We start from the raw sequence: 17,882 nt of genomic DNA on the forward strand, positions 1-17,882 counted from the left end.
TCCTGTTGCACTCGCAAGCTTCCAATGCAGTGACCGTCCGGTTTGACGCAGCGACTGCAGCAGCCTGGGTGGGAGCCGCCCCGCCCACCTCCAGCCTGACAGGCTGCCTCGCGCCTGATGGGCGTCGTGGCTAGCCAATAGGAGCGGCCGGTGCCATGGCAACCGGCTGTCAATCAGGATGGATGGGGCGAGCTGTCAAACGCCGCTCAGGTCCCAGTGCCCGGGAGAGCGGGCTGAGCTTCAGGTGAGCGTTCGCACTGTGCGCTCGCATCCCAGAACGCTGCAGAAACCCTTCGCTGGTAAGTGCAGTAACAACTACAAGAATGCAACTGTGATCACCATTTTCAGCAAGTGAGCAGAGGCTGCAGAAAGTAGTGGCTTTCTGCGCGCCAGCAGTGTCCCGTCAAAGTCCCACTCTGTTAAATGCCAACCTGATCTCTAAACCTGGTGCCACTTGCTGGTTATTTCAAGCAGTTTCACATGTAGCTCCGAGGGATGGGTAAAGGCATCCCTGTCTTCGGGGGACCATTCATCTCACCCACCTCTTCAAACCGTGGGGCGTGGGAAACTGTCACAGGTAACAATCCTTGACCGGGGTTGACTTTATTCAGGGATATTTTGGTCTTCTTGCGACAGCAGATGGCTTCTGTCCCCTCGTAGTTTTCTTTTTCTTAAAGTTGCCAGACGATGCAAATATTTATTGGAAGTGGGTGAGAAAAAAACAATCTGCAGGGTTTATTTTTAAGTGATGTTCGAAATATACCTGAAAGTCCAGCCTCGCAAACATTCAATGCAGTTCAGTGCTTTACGTTATGTGTGTGTCTGCTTCTCATTTCGGAGTGTGCCAATGTCAGTAACATGCGAGGTTCATGATCAGTCCTTACAAGAGCAGCGATCAGGAACGGGAAGAGTGAAGCGCACACATTTGGGTGTTGCCAGTCTGGAGACTGTTCACATAGTGTGTATGTCAAAAACTCTCTGATATTTCCTACCACTTACCTATTTAGGAACAGCTAAGTAATGATTTTGCCTTTAATTTTGCAGCAGAGTATATACAAGATAGTTTTGACTGTAGTCTGCGTTTGTGATTGCTGTCGGAGAATTTGGGAGTGTGCGGGCGGGGGATAATTTAATCTGCATCCTCTAGTTGGCATTATGTCATCCTTTAACGTGTATTTTAGTACAAAGGGATGTCAGAAGCAATACCATTGCAGAGAGTTCACATTGCTCTGTTGGGGGGATGCTGGAGATGATGACTGTCGGTGTCACTGATTACCTGGGCAGTCGGGAGTAAATATGAGCCCTCTCACTCTTTTCTGTCCCCAAACACCTTGTCTTTGACCCTGCCATTCCCTGGAGAATGCTTGCACTGCTCCTCCTCTGTCTCATTCATTGAAGGGAATGAGACTAAACTTTGCCGGTGAGATTCCTAATGAGTGGTTTCAAATAAGCATCATCTGGCTATTTGGGCAGGTGGAGATGGAAAGCTGATTAGCATATCTCCTTGCAACTGGTCTGTTGCTGACACCAGCGCACAGGATATACTATCCTCCCAGTCATTACCAGGAATCTCACTAACAGAATAATGTATTCTATTCGTTTCCAGTTTAACACTGATGCCCTTCTGTTGTCCTCTAAGTTACTGTGAGCTGAATTGTCCAAGAAAAGCATTGTTCCTAATACATTGGGGAGATTTTCCTGAATTTGCACATTGAATTGCCTTGGGTGCAGTGAATATAGGCAAAAAGGAGGGCTCAAAAGCATCATTAATGCATTCTAATGTGGGACTATGTGACACTCCCATAGAGATTGGCCCCAGGAGAAATGTTAGTTGCTTGAATAGCACGAACAGACTATCTGCGTATAATGAAATAATCAATCGTGGGAAAATCTGAGGTAGATCCAAGTGGAAAAACATCAGACCCTATCCCGTGCACTTTTAAACACTAACAAAATGGTTACAGGGTGGGGTACTTGTTAGAAATTTTGGTGAAGTATAATGTGGGTGTAGAGCTTAGTGAAAATAAATACTGGATTGAAGTTCAATGACAGTGTAGTATCCAATCGGTATGGGCCAGCCTTGCCCATTGTGAGTTTTGGGCGGGGGCTCATTAACCTTGGTGGCAGTCTGGCTCCAGTGATGAAACCCATGAGGAAGGCAGTGGGAAGCCGTTACATCTACTCTTCCCCAGTGAGTCACTGAAGAACTTTGTATGTGAGAATTTGCTCTGTGGGGCAGAATAAACTCTTGTTTGAAGTTCCATGACAAAAGTCATTGTTGTCCACTTGTCATCAACCTTAAAACCTAAATATAGGAAACGCATCAAACTTGAGAAGCATCTGCCATTCCACATATATTTGATATGTAATTACTGGTGCTTGGAGCTAAGCAATTGCATTACAATCAAAATTCCACAAAGGGAATCTGGGTTGTCTGACCTGCAAATAAAAATCCAACCCAAACTTTATTTAATTGCACACAATTAAATAAAGTTTTCTTCCATTTCTAAGAAATGTGTAAATTCTGAACATTAAACTATCCTGGTTTCTCACTTCTGACCAATTCTATCATTAACCATTTCAAAGTCACTGAAATTTCATGTGGCTCATTTAACTAAAAGGAATCCCTCTCTGCGTATTGAATAATTTGCTTCTTTAATACATAAAAGTGTTTGGGAAACAAATTCAGGAAACAAATTCGCTCTGACCTGCTGTTTTTACAAGACATCACCAAATATATATTTTAACCACCAAAATACATGCAAAACCTTTCTCACTTCATGAAAAAAATCAAGAAATTGGGTTCATATTTGCTTCAGGTTTCTGATAAGCTTCTGCAGTCAATGAAAAGAGGGCCTCATCAACCTGTGCATTCACCTGAGAGTGGTTAGCCTCTTGTTAATGTTTATGCAATAATTGGACCTTTTTGAATTTAATGTAAACTTTGGTCTCTTATCAAAATAAATAAAGGGAATTTGCATTCATAACATGTCTGTTACACCCTCACAACTTGCCAAAGCCTTTTGCAGCTAAATTAAGTAGTTTTTGAAGTCACTGTTGTGAGATCTGAAAAACAGCAGCCAATTTCTGCAAAGCAAGATACCACAAACAGGGATTGAAATGATTGACTAGATCATCTGAGGGCTCATGCCCGAAACGTCAATTCTCCTGCTCCCTGGATGCTGCCTGACCTGCTGTGCTTTTCCAGCAACACATTTTCACATCTGATTAACTACCTCACTTGATGCGATGGATACATGTTGGTCAGATGCTGGGGTGAAACGAATAGTGTTTCCAAATACAGCTTTGTAAAATTAATCCTTTTAATTAATTTTTGGCAGAAATAATGGCACAAGAATTTCCCCTTGTGGGGACCAGAGGGCATAATCTCAGAGTCTAGATTAGAGTGATGCTAGAAAAGCACAGCCGGTCAGGCAGCATCCAAGGAGCAGGGAAATCGATGTTTCGGGCAAAAGCCCTTCATCAGGAATAGAGGCAGGGTCCCTGCAGAGTGGAGAGATAAATGAGAAGGGGACGGGGGAGGGGAGAAAGTAGCATAGAGTACAATAGGTGAATGGAGGTGGGGATGGAGGTGATAGGTCAGAGAGGAGGGTGGGGGAAGGTAGCAAAGAGTAAAATGGGTGAGTAAGGGGTCGTCCATTTGTACAAGAGATTAGGATGGATTGCTTCTAACAGGGTAGTGAATCTGTAAAAATCTTTACTGCAGCAGCTGGCTCATCATGACTGAGATAGGAAAGTGGGGTTGAGGGTTCTCAGGTCAGCTATAATCACATTGGTGCAGCAGATTCAATGGGCTGAGTGTCTTTCTCCAGCTCCTATGTCTGATAGAGTTAAATAGGTGTATTCGGTCTGGAAAGGGAGCTATTTAGAGGATGGAAATCAAAGCCTCAGGGAATAGGGAAGTTTCTGTTGAAATGTAAAGTTCTGAACTGTTTTGGGTTAGGTCTTACTTTGGATGATCTGGATTTGAGGAAAGAAAATTACCAAAATTGAATGGCACTATCAAATTAAGTATGGCAAAGTCTGACATAGACTGTGGAAATCGGCAGTACGACATCACAGTCATTTCAATTGGCCATACAGCTGGCAGATGCAGTTTAATGTAGAGCAATTAACTTTGTAGCTTCAGCAAAGAAAGGACACCTTAATTTCAAAGTTGGTAAGTCGCAGAGCTGAGAGACCTTAGTGTGCAAATGAACAAATTGTTAAAGGTGACTCCAAGAGGAGATAAAGCAACTTTAGAAGAAACTTTAACTTGAATCTTTCATTTTCCAGTTTGGAAGCCCAATATTAAAAATGGAGTGGTGATGTAGAACTTGAATAAAACAAGAGGCTACTCATGAAGTATTGTGCACAAATGTAGCCACTTTGACATAAGAAACATATAAAAGCAAAGGGAGAAGTGCCATGTGAATTTAATGCAATGGTTCAGAAACCAATAGTTAGAATTTCCATTCTTTTCATCCTTCACTATTCCCGCTAGTGGCAAAGCTTCAGGCTTACTTTATGGAATTTCCTTGCCATGTCAAGGAATAAAAAGAAAATGCCTCACAACCTCTTTCTTGAGCTTGCATTTCAGCCCATCTGACGATGAATGTGAAGAAGCACATATATGGTGCATTGAAGGCAAAATGTATAAATAATGCAAGTCATTCTTTCTACAGGCCCTGTGGGTGTGTGGAAACTCAAGAATGGACAAAAGCAGTGCAGTGTTCAAGCTAGGGTTAGGGAGTGCACTGGCATGCTTGGATTGCATACTTATAAACCTTTTAAAATTAATTATCAAGAAGCTGAAAGACCAATCAATAAAAGGATCAATTTGCAAGCCTTCCGTTTCAGGGATAGCTTCATCCCAGTTTAAAGTCACATGATCCAAACTATCAGCCTCATTCACTTCAGTAATACATTCCCATGCCAGTTTATCAATCCCTATGCTGTGACTGTACCAGCAAATCCCTGTCTCCAACCAGGTTTGGCCCTTCCTCACAGTAAGTTCTCAGCATGAATGAGTCCTGGCCCTGGCGGACAGTTGGCTCATGGCTGCCATGACTCTGTTATGGGGAAGTTGAAAAGTTGAGCTGAGTTTATACCTTCCCTGCTGCACGACCTGCTAAAATGAGCCAATTTTACCTGCAAGAGTCATTGTTGCAATTTTTCCTAGCCACTTCTTGTTGCTATTTTCTACAGTAAATCGTCCTCTTCCATCTCTCTTGTCTTTGTTAGTGTTTAAAAGTATACAAGTAATTTAGATGTGCATTGTGATACCAAGACAAACAAGGCTATGTAATAAGTGCTGGAAAATGACATGAGAATAGTTCGGTGGGTCGTTTTTGACGCGATGGGCCGTAGGGCCTTTCTCTATGATATAGATCTCTATGGTACAATTGTTGCTGACCACTTGACTTTGTTTCCTGGACCCTATTGACGCCTGGTGTTGTTCACAGGACTGTCTCTCTCACTCTCTCTCTCTCTCTCTCTCTATGCAAACTGCTGCCATCACTCCTTTCCTCAAAAAGAAGGAACCTTTGACCCCACCATGCTCACAAAATATCAGTTTTATTTTCCTTGCCAAAACCCTTGAAGGTGATTTTGCATCTCGAATCTAAGCCCATCTTTCTCAAAACCCCATGCTTAAATTGAAAGATTAAATTAGCATTTCTAAATAAGATTGTGACAAAGGATAAGACAGGATCTTGATCAGATGGGCCAATGGGTTGAGAAGTGGCAAATGGAGTTTGATTCAGATAAATGCGAGGTGCTGCATTTTGGGAAAGCAAATCTTAGCAGGACTTATACACTTGAAGGTAAGGTCCTAGGGAGTGTTGCTGAACAAAAAGACTTTGGAGTGCAGGTTCATAGCTCCTTGAAAGTGGAGTCGCAGGTCGATAGGATAATGAAGAAGGCGTTTAGTATGCTTTCCTTTATTGGTCAGAGTATTGAATACAGGAGTTGGGTGGTCATGTTGCGGCTGTACAAGACATTGGTTAGGCCTCTGTTTGAATATTGCAATTCTGGTCTCCTTCCTATCAAAAAGATGTTGTGAAACTTGAAAGGGTTCAGAAAAGATTTACAAGGGTTGGAGGATTTGAGCTATAAGGAGAGATTGAATAAACTAGGGCTGTTTTCCCTGGAGCATCGGAGGCTGAGGGGTGATCTTATAGACGTTTACGAAATTATGAGGGACATGGATAGAATAAATAGACAAAGTCTTTTCCCTGGGGTGGGGGAGTCCAGAACTAGAGGGCATAGGTTTAGGGTGAAAGGGGAAAGATATAAAAGAGACCTAAGGGGCAACTTTTTCAAGCAGAGGGTGATATTTGTATGGAATGAGCTGCCAGAGGAACTGGTGGAGGCTAGTACAATTACAACATTTAAAAGGCATTTGGATGGGTATATGAAGAGGAAGAATTTGGAGGGATATGGGCCTGGTGCTGGCACGTGGGACTAGATAGGGTTGGGATATCTGGTCGGTATGGACAGGTTATACTGGAGGGTCTGTTTCCATGCTGTACATCTCTATGACTCTATGACTGTGTCTAACTATTGGTAGCTTTTGACATGCTTGGCCACACTAACCTCCAACAGCTCTCCAATGCTGTCAGTTGGTTGGGACTGCACTCACCTAGCTCCATTGATTATTGCTAAATGGTAGACAGAGAATGGCTTGCAAAGGCTCTGTCCTCTCTCTCTTTCCAGCACTGTTATCTCTCTTACTCAGACCTTGCATCATCCAAGGGTCTATCCTTAGCCCATCCCATGTCTGATGTAGGTGCTGCTCCTCAGCAGTATCATCCGAAATCGCAGTCCATTTGCACATGCATGCAGACAACACCCAGCTTTACCTCTCTCATTTCCTTTTGAAAATAATTTGTAGACTGGGCTTTAACAGCAGCTCAGGAGAAAGGATTCTACGTTTAGACCACCAAGAGTGTAAAGGCACCGCTTTGCAGGGATACTCTTGACCACCTGCAGTCATTTCTCCTCTCTGTTCTTCGAATGTCAACCAATTGAACTCCAACTTGACTAAAACTCAACTGCATGTGCCTGCCCTGCTTTGTTGATCTCTGCTCACCTCCTGATTTACGTGTTCCCCCCCCCACCTCGCCCAGCCATCAATGTGCAGTGCTCATCCTTGCTTTCAGATTCAGGTCCATCGTCTTGCCCTACCTAATCTCTGCCAATTTCTTTGGTCTTCTGAGCAGAAATGTCTGCTATCCTGGTAGCAGTGACAATGCTTTTATTCTCCTCGGTCATCTATTTCTACCATATTAAGCCACCATGATGAACCACAGCGTGTCTTCTCAGTAACAAGGGGGACCTGCTCGATATACTTGTGTCTCTATGTTTCTGCTCCCTTTGTAAACTGTTCGCCCACTATCAGTGGCCGAACTTTCAGCTGGCGTAGGTCTGTGCTGGAACTCATTTCCTAAACCTTTCAGTCTCTCTAATCACTTTCCGAAGCCTTCTCTTAAACCCATCCTTTAGTCCAAGGTTTTGGTCACTTGTCCTAAATTTCCTGAGGTGGCTGAGTATCTGTTGCTTATTTTTCTCTTCACTCATTTTGGAATATGTTTTTAAGCAGTGAAACATGGCTGAAATGATGTGGCCTTGATCACAGGTGGACGGACATTAGTTTCCTTTGTGAGGACTGTTTCCAAGCAGCAGTGAGTATCTTTCCTGCCGATAGCTCAATAGCTGTCTGCATGCACTTTGCAAACTTGAGAGTCTTCTCTTTGCTTTCTGTTAATGGCTACTTTAATTTCCATAATTCATTGCATCTGAAGATATGATAGTTCAGACGAGTTACAATAGTAGCTATTTTTAAACTCCAGTACAAAATAAGATGGTGGAATTACTTATTCTTGGTTTGCTCAAGGGCAGTTCAGTGTGAAGGTATATTTTTATAAGAAACGTATTTTGTCCTTTAGAATGCAGCAGGAATACTTCCACATCAAAGCAGCAACTGCAGTGTTACTTTTGACACTTTGACTCTTTTGAAGCAACAGTATCACTATTCCACGTCTTGCCATATCTCAATTTCATTTTGAATTCTCAAAGTCATGGAGCTTCCCATTCTCTATCTCATATCCACGTTTGATGTATCCTTCCTCATATGGGTTGGGGAGTGCATTGCTGTTAAGAAAGCTGTTTATGTCATTGTACAATAATAAGAGTACTCCAGGGCTTTCTACTAGAGAGCTTGAAATTGAAGTCTGAATAATTTGCCTCGACCTTGATTTGTTTCTTTACCGTAATACTGATTCAGATGTGCCAAAAAAGAGTTGGATTTGGTCCAACTTGGCTCACACATCAAAAAGAGCCTATTGTAGTAAATTCATATATTCTGTGGCCCCAGTAATAAACTATGGTCATTGGATTCACAACCGAAGGGGACATGGAATGCAGATGTCTACATGCAGTTCTAACCTATTCACCTATTGACTGTAGGGAATGTGGACAGTCGATGAATGTTCCTCCATTCTCCTCTTCACAGTGTTCAGCATTTCTCAGGATATCAGGATTTTTTAATGGAATACTGTGTTCAGGTGATAATTAAGATGGTGAAGTGAAATCAGTGCTAAATTTAATTGGTACTTGTGCCTCCTCTTCTTGCTGTGCTGTTCCAGTAAGGAAATGAGTTAGCCCTTCTTTTAATACAGTGATGGCAAATTGCTTTGAGGCCAAAGATCCCTTTGCAAGCTCTTTCACTGTTTTAACACCTTACGATGATGAAAAAGCTCATTGTGAATTCCTGCACTTTCCTAAACAATGAGGTTATTGAAGAAGATGAATGATTTTTCGGTGATAAGCTGGATATTTCCTCCACCTAAAACTGCAATTGAATTGAAGGCTGTGGTTTGTGCTGTTGCATTGAATGTTTGCAGTTGACTTGTAAATGTCATTGACTCCTTACTGAATGCTAGTAGCAGTTGTGTGAATGAAACCAGGCAGAATCTCGAGGTCACTTTCTATGAGCAGATATTCTAAATACTGCCTTCATTGACTTTATAAGCTTCCAGCACAATTGACATTTTCTGGAAGCTCACTATGTAGCCTTTGGGATACAAGGCACATGCTCAGGCTGTTTATCTGCAAACTGTGTACTTAGTCCAGCATTGACGTATCCAAAATCATAAATGAGGTTCCTCCAAGATATAATATGCAAAGTAAGCATACTCGAATCACAGATAGAGGGTTGAAGACATAAGTAAATGCTTGCTGAACATTGGTTAAACCACAATTGTGCAATGAATAGTGCTGGTGTCCATATCATAAAATAAATTGGAGGCAATGGAAAATGCATTTAGATGTGATCACTAAGATGGTGCAAACATCAGAAAAAAATAGACAGCCTGAAACTCCTAGGACTAGAAAAGAGGAGAAGAAGAAATGGCCTGATCGTGAACGTTTGAAATGTGAAGGTGTTCAGTTGGGTTGATGGAAAGAAGATGTTTCCACTTGTGATGAGTCCACAAGTGGAAGATTTTGACTTCAAAATTTAATGGGAAATCCAGGAAAAAACTTTGTTATCTGCCCTTCATGGACTATGGCAGCTCACCACTATCCATCTGGTCCCATGATATAAATAGAAGGAGGTCAGGGTGATGAGAAAGTGGAACTTACTACATGGGAAAAATTGTGACAAATAATATGGATTAATTAAGGGAGGATGAAGAGATGTATATGAGTGTGACAGGAATGCAAGGCTACCTTGATGGTTGGGAAGCAATGAGGTAGGAAATGGCTCATGCGGAGCATTAGCAGGGACCTTTAGGGCAGAATGGCCTATACTTGGCCTGGTTGCATTTGAGGTGCTTGTATCTTTCCATAAGGAACTTGACCAGTGTTTGGAGACTTTTAAGTTGGAGATGTGGCCACTATTTATGCTGAACATTCCTTTGTCTTGAGTGCTTGTGGATGAAACAGATTTGAAGTTGACAAGTAATGAAGTGAAAGACATGGCTGTGGAACACCTTTTTCAGGCCTGTCAAGTTTCCTTGAATGTTTTGAGGAGATGCCAGAGAAAATGAGGTTGAATTTTCTAATACGAGCACAGAAATTGGGAGGGAGGGGGATGGTTTTAGTCATAGTGTGTGACAGCTGGGGGCAAATTGTACGCGGAGTCTGAGCAGTGATTTGAGTGGATTAATTAGTAAAGGCTAGAAGTAGGAGGTAGACTCACTGAATTGGGATCAGAAAGGTTGAGAACATAATATTTTGAGCCTTACTATGCTGCAGAAGAATACTTACAGAGTCTGCTGAGATAAGGAAAACATGAAACACTTACAAAAAAGATTTTCCTTAAAATAATAGTTGTCTCAGCAATTTCATAACGAAAGCATGGAGCTGTGAATAGCTATCAATTCAACTTGAAACCGATGTGTTAATCGCTTGCTAAACCCAGTCAACCAATTAAAAGCTATTAAATTCAACAAGAGTTGCATAATTATTTTGTTATTTAAATTGTCAGCTAATTTATTATTAGAGATGAAGGCCAAATGTTTATCGAAGAGAAAAAGATGTGGAGAAGACAGGATGTGTCCAGAATGGAAGAACATGAGAAATGAGAAGGGTGGTTTAGTAAAAAGGTATTATCTGAACCCAACAGCAAAGGAAGGAGGAGGAACTGGGGAGAGAAAAGCTGTCTACAAGGATTACATTTATGAAACATGAAAAAGGGGAATAATTCAAGATGAACTTTAAAAAAAATCTCATGAAAGATTGTTGTCTTGGATGCAATATGGTTTATCTTTACTTCTATTTTACCAATTTGTGCTGAAAGTAGTCTACACCAACATACAGCGTTAAGTGCGCCATATAAACTGAATGAAGTCATTACTTCACTTTTGATTTCACTTCCACCTATGTGACAAGAATTATTAAGTGATCACTGAACTGTTCAGAGGACGTTGTGATTTACTGTGTCACCTTTAATGTGCTGTAATCGAAAGTCTGCAAAATAACTCCACGGAGGCTGGTATCCCATCACCAAGTCACCTTTTACTTACTTGTGCACAGTCCATGTCACTGACCCAGGTAGTCCAGTTCCGGCTTTTAGGATGAATAGAACCCCGACCCTCATGTTTACATCTGTCAGCCAGGGGTCCCTAATTGGGACTGTTAACACGGTCACATCAGGGAAGTCATATTCTGTGACGTCCACCTGGCTGATGTCATTCCAACACTATCATCTGGTTTCAGTGTTAAGTGTAAGAAGTGATTTGGAAGAGACATATTGATGGTAGCCTTTGTCTATATAGCCTTTGGCTGTGTATAGTTAAAAACTGGTGTGGTTTCACAGTAGGCAAAAACAATGACTGCAGATGCTGGAAACCAGATTCTGGATTAGTGGTGCTGGAAAAGCACAGCAGTTCAGGCAGCATCCGAGGAGCAGGAAAATCAACATTTCGGGCAAAAGCTCTTCATCAGGAATACAGGCAGAGTGCCTGAAGGGTGGAGAAATAAATGAGAGGAGGGTGGGGGTGGGGAGAAAGTGGCATAGAGTACAGTAGGTGAGTGGGGGTGGGGATGAAGGTGATAGGTCAGTGAGGAGGGTAGGGGAAGGTAGCAAAGAGTACAATGGGTGGATGGGAGTGGGATGAAGGTGATAGGTCAGAGAGGAGGGTGGAGTGGCTATGCCGAAAAGAAGATAGGCAGGTAAGACAAGTCATGGGGACAGTCATGGGGTCAAGCAGAAATTCTTGGGACCAAAATCCATGATAGCATTAATTTGGGATCTAGTTAACGGACTGAAACTGGACTCCAGGATCATGGTCTTTCAGTTTTACGATAAGGAGCAGAAATTTAAATGTTGTGTTTGTATTTTTCGTCAGCTTGGTGTAATAAATTTTGCAATAAATACCTCTTATGACCTCAGCATGAATTGTACGCATAATTGACTCGATTGTGATATCCTAGAGGGTGGTTCATCACCCATTCCCAATAGCACAAGAATGGATTGTTAACCACTTGATGTTTGAAGAAGGTTAAACTTTGTTTAGACGTGCAGATTTGTTGGAAGAAACAGTGAGCATGAGTAACAAGTGTTAAGACAAGCTTGCTTCTCAATGCCCGAAAGAGAAAATGCTGGAAAATCTCAGCAGGTCTGGCAGCATCTGTAAGGAGAGAAAAGAGCTGACATAGAACATAGAAAAATACAGCGCAGTACAGGCCCTTTGGCCCTTGATGTTGCGCCGATCCAAGCCCACCTAACCTACACTAGCCCACTATCCTCCATATGCCTATCCAATGCCCGTTTAAATGCCCATAAAGAGGGAGAGTCCACCACTGCTACTGGCAGGGCATTCCATAAACTCACGACTCACTGAGTAAAGAATCTACCCCTAACATCTGTCCTATACCTACCACCCCTTAATTTAAAGCTATGCCCCCTTGTAATAGCTGACTCTATACGTGGAAAAAGGTTCTCATGGTCAACCCTATCTAAACCCCTAATCATCTTATACACCTCTATCAAGTCACCCCTAAACCTTCTTTTCTCCAATGAAAACAGCCCCAAGTGCCTCAGCCTTTCCTCATAGGATCTTCCTACCATACCAGGCAACATCCTGGTAAACCTCTTCTGCACCCGTTCCAGTGCCTCCACATCCTTCCTATAGTATGGCGACCAAAACTGCACACAATACTTCAGATGCAGCCGCACCAGAGTCTTATACAACTGCAACATGACCTCAGGCCTCCGGAACTCAATTCCTCTACCAATAAAAGCCAGTACACCATATGCCTTCTTCATCGCACTATTTACCTGGGTGGCAACTTTCAGAGATCTGTGTACACGGACACCAAGATCCCTCTGCTCATCCACACTACCAAGTATCCGACCATTAGCCAAGTACCCCATCTTTTTGTTACTCATACCAAAGTGAATCACCTCACACTTACCCACATTGAACTCCATTTGCCACCCTTCTGCCCAGCTCTGCAGCTTATCTATATCCTGCTGTAATCTGCCACATCCTTCCTCACTGTCAACAACTCCACCGACTTTTGTATCATCCGCAAACTTGCTCACCCAACTTTCTAGCCCCTCCTCCAGGTCATTTATAAAAATGACAAACAGCAATGGTCCCAAAACAGATCCTTGCGGAACACCGCTAGTAACTGCACTCCAAGATGAACCTTTACCATCAACTACTACCCTCTGTCTTCTTCCAGCCAGCCAATTCCTAATCCAAACCTCCAACTCACCCTCAATGCCATACCTCCGTATTTTTTGCAGTAGCCTACCATGGGGAACCTTATCAAACGCCTTACTAAAATCCATATACACCACATCTACCGCTTTACCCTCGTCCACCTCCTTAGTCACCTTCTCAAAGAATTCAATAAGGTTTGTGAGGCACGATCTGCCCTTCACAAAACCATGCTGACTATCCTTGATCACATTATTCCTATCCAGACGTTCATAAATCCTATCCCTTACAATTCTCTCTAAGACTTTGCCCACAGCAGAAGTGAGGGTCACTGGCCTATAGTTACTAGGGTTATCCCTACTCCCCTTCTTGAACAAGGGAACCACATTTGCTATCCTCCAGTCTTCTGGCACTATTCCTGTAGACAACGAGGACATAAAAATCAAGGCCAATGGCTCTGCAATCTCCTCCCTTGCTTCCCAGAGAATCCTAGAATAAATGCCATCAGGCCCGGGGGCTTATCTATTTTCACCCTTTCCAGAATTTCCATCACCTCTTCCCTATATTCCTCGAAGCCATCCATTCTAATTAATTGTGACTCAGTATTCACATCGGCAACAATGTCCTGTTCCTGAGTGAATACTGACGAAAAGTATTCATTCAGTGTCTCCCCAATCTCTTCAGCCTCCACACGCAACTTCCCACTACTATCCTTGACTGGACCTATTCCTACCCTAGTCATTCTTTTATTCCTGACATACCTATAGAAAGCCTTTGGATTTTCCCTAATCCTACCAACTAAGGACTTTTCATGTCCCCTCCTTGCTGCTCTTAGCTCTCTCTTCAGATCCTTCCTGGCTACCTTATAACTTTCAATTGCCCCTATTGAACCTTCACGCCTCATCTTTACACAGGCCGCCCTCTTCCTTTTAACAAGGGATTCCAATTCCTTATTAAACCACGGCTCCCTCACACGACCCTTTCCTCCCTGCCTGACAGGTACATACTTATCAAGGACACTCAATAGTTGCTCCTTGAACAAGTTCCACATATCAATTGCGCCCTTGCCTTGAAGCCTACTTTTCCAAGCCATGCATCCTAAGTCATGCCTCACCGCATCAATTTCCCTGCCCCCACCTATAACTCTTGCCCTGCAATGCACACTTATCCCTCTCCATCACTAGAGTAAAAGTCACTGAATTGTGGTCACTGTCCCCAAAGTGCTCACCTACTTCCAATTCTAACACCTGGCCTCGTTCGTTACTCGGAACCAAATCCAGTATGGCCTCACCTCTTGTTGGCCTGTCTACATATTGTGTCAGGAAACCCTCCTGCACACATTGGACAAACACCGACCCATCTAACGAACTCGAGCTATAGCTCTCCCAGTCAATATCTGGAAAGTTAAAGTCCCCCATAACAACCACCCTATTACTTTCACTCTTCTCCTGAATCATCCTCACAATCCTTTCTTCTACGTCTCTAGGACTATTAGGAGGCCTGTAGAAAACTCCTAACAGGGTGACCTCACCTTTCCTATTCCTAACCTCAGCCCAAACTACCTCAGATGGCGAGTCTAACTGACTCTTTGTCAAAGCTTTTGCTGAGATTTTCCAGCATTTTCTCTTTTGGTTTCAGACTCCAGCATTTGCAGTAATTTGATTTTATCTTTCTCAATGCCCTATTCCACTTTATCAAATAATAGGCAAATAATGAGTATGTACTTCATTGCTATCATTCAGCTGATATGTTACACTGAAGCACTGTAGAGATTTTTCTCAGATGGTGTGATATTAATTGAAAAATATAAGAACAGTCCTCTGGTTCTCTGGCTGAATTATTCCCTCAGCTAATGCCATATTAATAAATTAATCATTTAACCTGATGACTAATGTCCAGTATTATTACTGGACTTAACATAATGTCTTCAACAATGACATGCCCACATAAGTGGTTGTTTCGAGGCATTTGAGAGTTGAAATGTTTGATGTGCCACAAAAATGCTAGCCTGTTCTTAAATATTCATCATGATGTGATAGGAGTCACATTCACCTGAAGGTGCCAAGTTCATTCCCTGGTCTGAGATAAGTTTGTTGGCATTGCCTAGGGCTGCTGCAGGTGTGTGGTTGAATTTGCCTTGGCATCCACAGACGGAGGGGGGAAGGAGAAAATGTAAATTCGGGGACCATTTATTTTTCATTGACATTCTCTGTTGGGAAGATCAGCTGTTGAATAATGTCCCAAGGACACACATTTGGATTCAGCTGTCCTGCCTTTTGATTGGCAAATATCTTGCTGACTGACTTATGCGGAATGCCCGAGGCTGATGTGGAAGTACAGAGGAGCTGCACCTCTGTGCTTTCCAAAGCAGAGAGAGGGCTAGATCGAGAGGATTGGAGAAACAGATCATCCGAAAGCTTTTAAAATAAATGAGTTACAAAAATAATTATTCTTGTCCTCTCTGGGTTTACAGAAGCTTAAAATTTTATTCAGGTCATGTTTGCCACCCGCAGTTGCGTGTTGCACGAATGACTATGCAGTGCAAATTAATTTTAAACAATAGCATGGTGTAATGTTAAAATAATTCTGGTGCAGAGGATTAATATTCACCAGCCTCTAACTAATGACAGTACAGCGTGATGGTGGCTTACTGTGATCAGCAACACCTTTTTTTTTCTGCTAATTACACCTGCAGTTCAAGGGCATTTCAAGGGCTTCCATGCTGGTGGCAGCCTCAGTGATGCAGCGTGTCGGATACAATTCCTCACTGCACACTCTGCAGCCTTTATCGTGGTGTTGAAGCAGTGACTGGAGCGATATTTGAGCTTGCTCTGGCTCCGAAGGAGTGCCAAGTCGGCCACTCCTGCATCCTGTAAAATGCATGACTTTCTGTGAAGTGATCTGATCTGCCCATCAATTCAGTGAGTGAGCAGCGGCTGATTGCCGTTGTGCAGTTGGGTGTGCTCACACAACAGATTTTTTTTTGGGTTAATCAATGCACCTCTGTTTGCAGGTTGTTCGGAAATCAGTTTACAATGGATTCCCCGAGGTCGGCCTACAGCCAAGCCACAGCAGGAGCTGTATTATCAACAGCCTCCTCAAAACAAAGACCTCTCTCTCTATTTAATCCACTTCTGTGTATGTCAGGCTTTCTTTCCCAGTTTTGCTCGTGCAAATCGCCACTCCACTCTCCATAAAGCAAACGTGAGCTAACACATTTAATCACGAGCAAGGTGCAGCTAGAGAGAACAGGCTGGGAGAGCACAGCTAGTTCCTTTAACATCTGACAGAAAGGCAGGTTAGTATTTCAACATTAAGGTGCAGGCAGAACCAGATGTTGAAAATCCCAAAATAGCAGTGAAAAGAGAACTGAAATTGCTTTCGTAACAAAAAGAAATCGAACTTGATGAGTCATCCAAGATCAACCTAGGCATCAGAGATGACCGTGTTCTGACCAGTTGACCTGCAAAGTCCTTCTTACCAACATTTGTGGTCTTTTGCTGAAATTGGGGGAGCTGTTCCACAGACTGTTCAAGCAACAGCCTGACATACTCATGTAATCATCTCTTCCAAGCAGGATAAGTGACAAGTAATATTGATGCCACACAACTGCCAGACATTCGGCATCTCCAACAAGAAAGAATTAATTTCCCCTGACATACAATGGCGTTGCTTTACTTAATTCCCCTCTACCAACATACCAAAAATTGATTAGCACCAGTTACTTCAATCCTGCATATCAGAGGCTGGAAATTGTCCCTCTTCTACACATCTCCTGTCTTCTATCTTCCACCTACTATGCACAAGTCAGGAGTATAATGACATATTCCCCCCTTGCCTGGATGAGTGAGACAGCATCAACTCCATCCAGACAAAGCAGCTGCTTAATCAGTACCTGATGCATCACCTTCAACTCCCACTCCATTTGCTACTGACACACAGGGTCAAAGGTGTATGCCATCCACACGATGCACTGCAATAACTTGCCAAGGCATCTTAGAATGCACCTTCCAAACCTGCAACCTCTGCCACCGAAAATTACAGATGCATGGAAACATCACTATCTGCAAATTCCTACCCAAAACCACTGACTTGTTCCTTCAACGTTGTTGGGTTGAAATCCTGGAAATCCTTCTCCAACTCCAATGATTCAAGAAGATAACTCACCATCAACTTATTGAGAGCAATCTGGGATTGACAGTAAATAATGGATGAGCCAGCCCACAAAAAACATTTTTTTTGGAGGAGTACTGGTATAGGAAAATAAACGTAAATGGAATTATTTCCAGGAGATAGTGTCATAATGGCATTAGTAATCAGGAGGGCCAATTTAATCTTCTGGGGACATGGATTCAAATTCTGCCACTAGGATTTAATTAATAAATCTGAAATAAGGTGCCATGAAGTCATTGCTTATTTAAAATCCCGTCTGGTTCACTGATGTCCTTCAGAGAAGGAAATTACTGTCCTGATCCAGTCTGGCTCATGTGTGACTCCAGACCCATTTCAATGTGGTTAATTCTTAACTGCACTTTGAAGTGGCAATACAGACACTTCACTTAGGGGCAAATAGGGATAGACAATAAATGTTAGCCTTGCAGCGGTGCCCATATACCATGAAAGAACAGATTTATGGCCACAAGAAATGTAAATAGATCTGAGCGTAATTTGTAAATCCACTATTGCTTGCCCATACCAACCTGCCGT

The 17,882-nt window shown here is 42.7% G+C and overlaps 1 protein-coding gene across 3 annotated transcripts in view; it reads left to right on the plus strand.

Moving 5' to 3' along the window:
• The first annotated feature begins 205 nt into the window (after nucleotides 1-205).
• The window catches only part of cntn1b (contactin 1b), a 750,295-nt gene continuing 732,618 nt past the window's right edge, over nucleotides 206-17,882 (plus strand). For 2 of the 3 annotated variants that reach the window (XM_072552560.1, XM_072552558.1), the window contains exon 1: nucleotides 206-299. The gene's annotated coding sequence lies outside the window, so the exon portion shown is untranslated. Of the gene's footprint in view, nucleotides 300-458; nucleotides 578-17,882 lie in introns of those variants that run through there. The other variant, XM_072552559.1, reaches the window with a different exon arrangement.

This window comes from Chiloscyllium punctatum, chromosome 32, assembly GCF_047496795.1.
Source record: "Chiloscyllium punctatum isolate Juve2018m chromosome 32, sChiPun1.3, whole genome shotgun sequence".
In the NCBI taxonomy this organism is placed as follows: domain Eukaryota; kingdom Metazoa; phylum Chordata; class Chondrichthyes; order Orectolobiformes; family Hemiscylliidae; genus Chiloscyllium; species Chiloscyllium punctatum.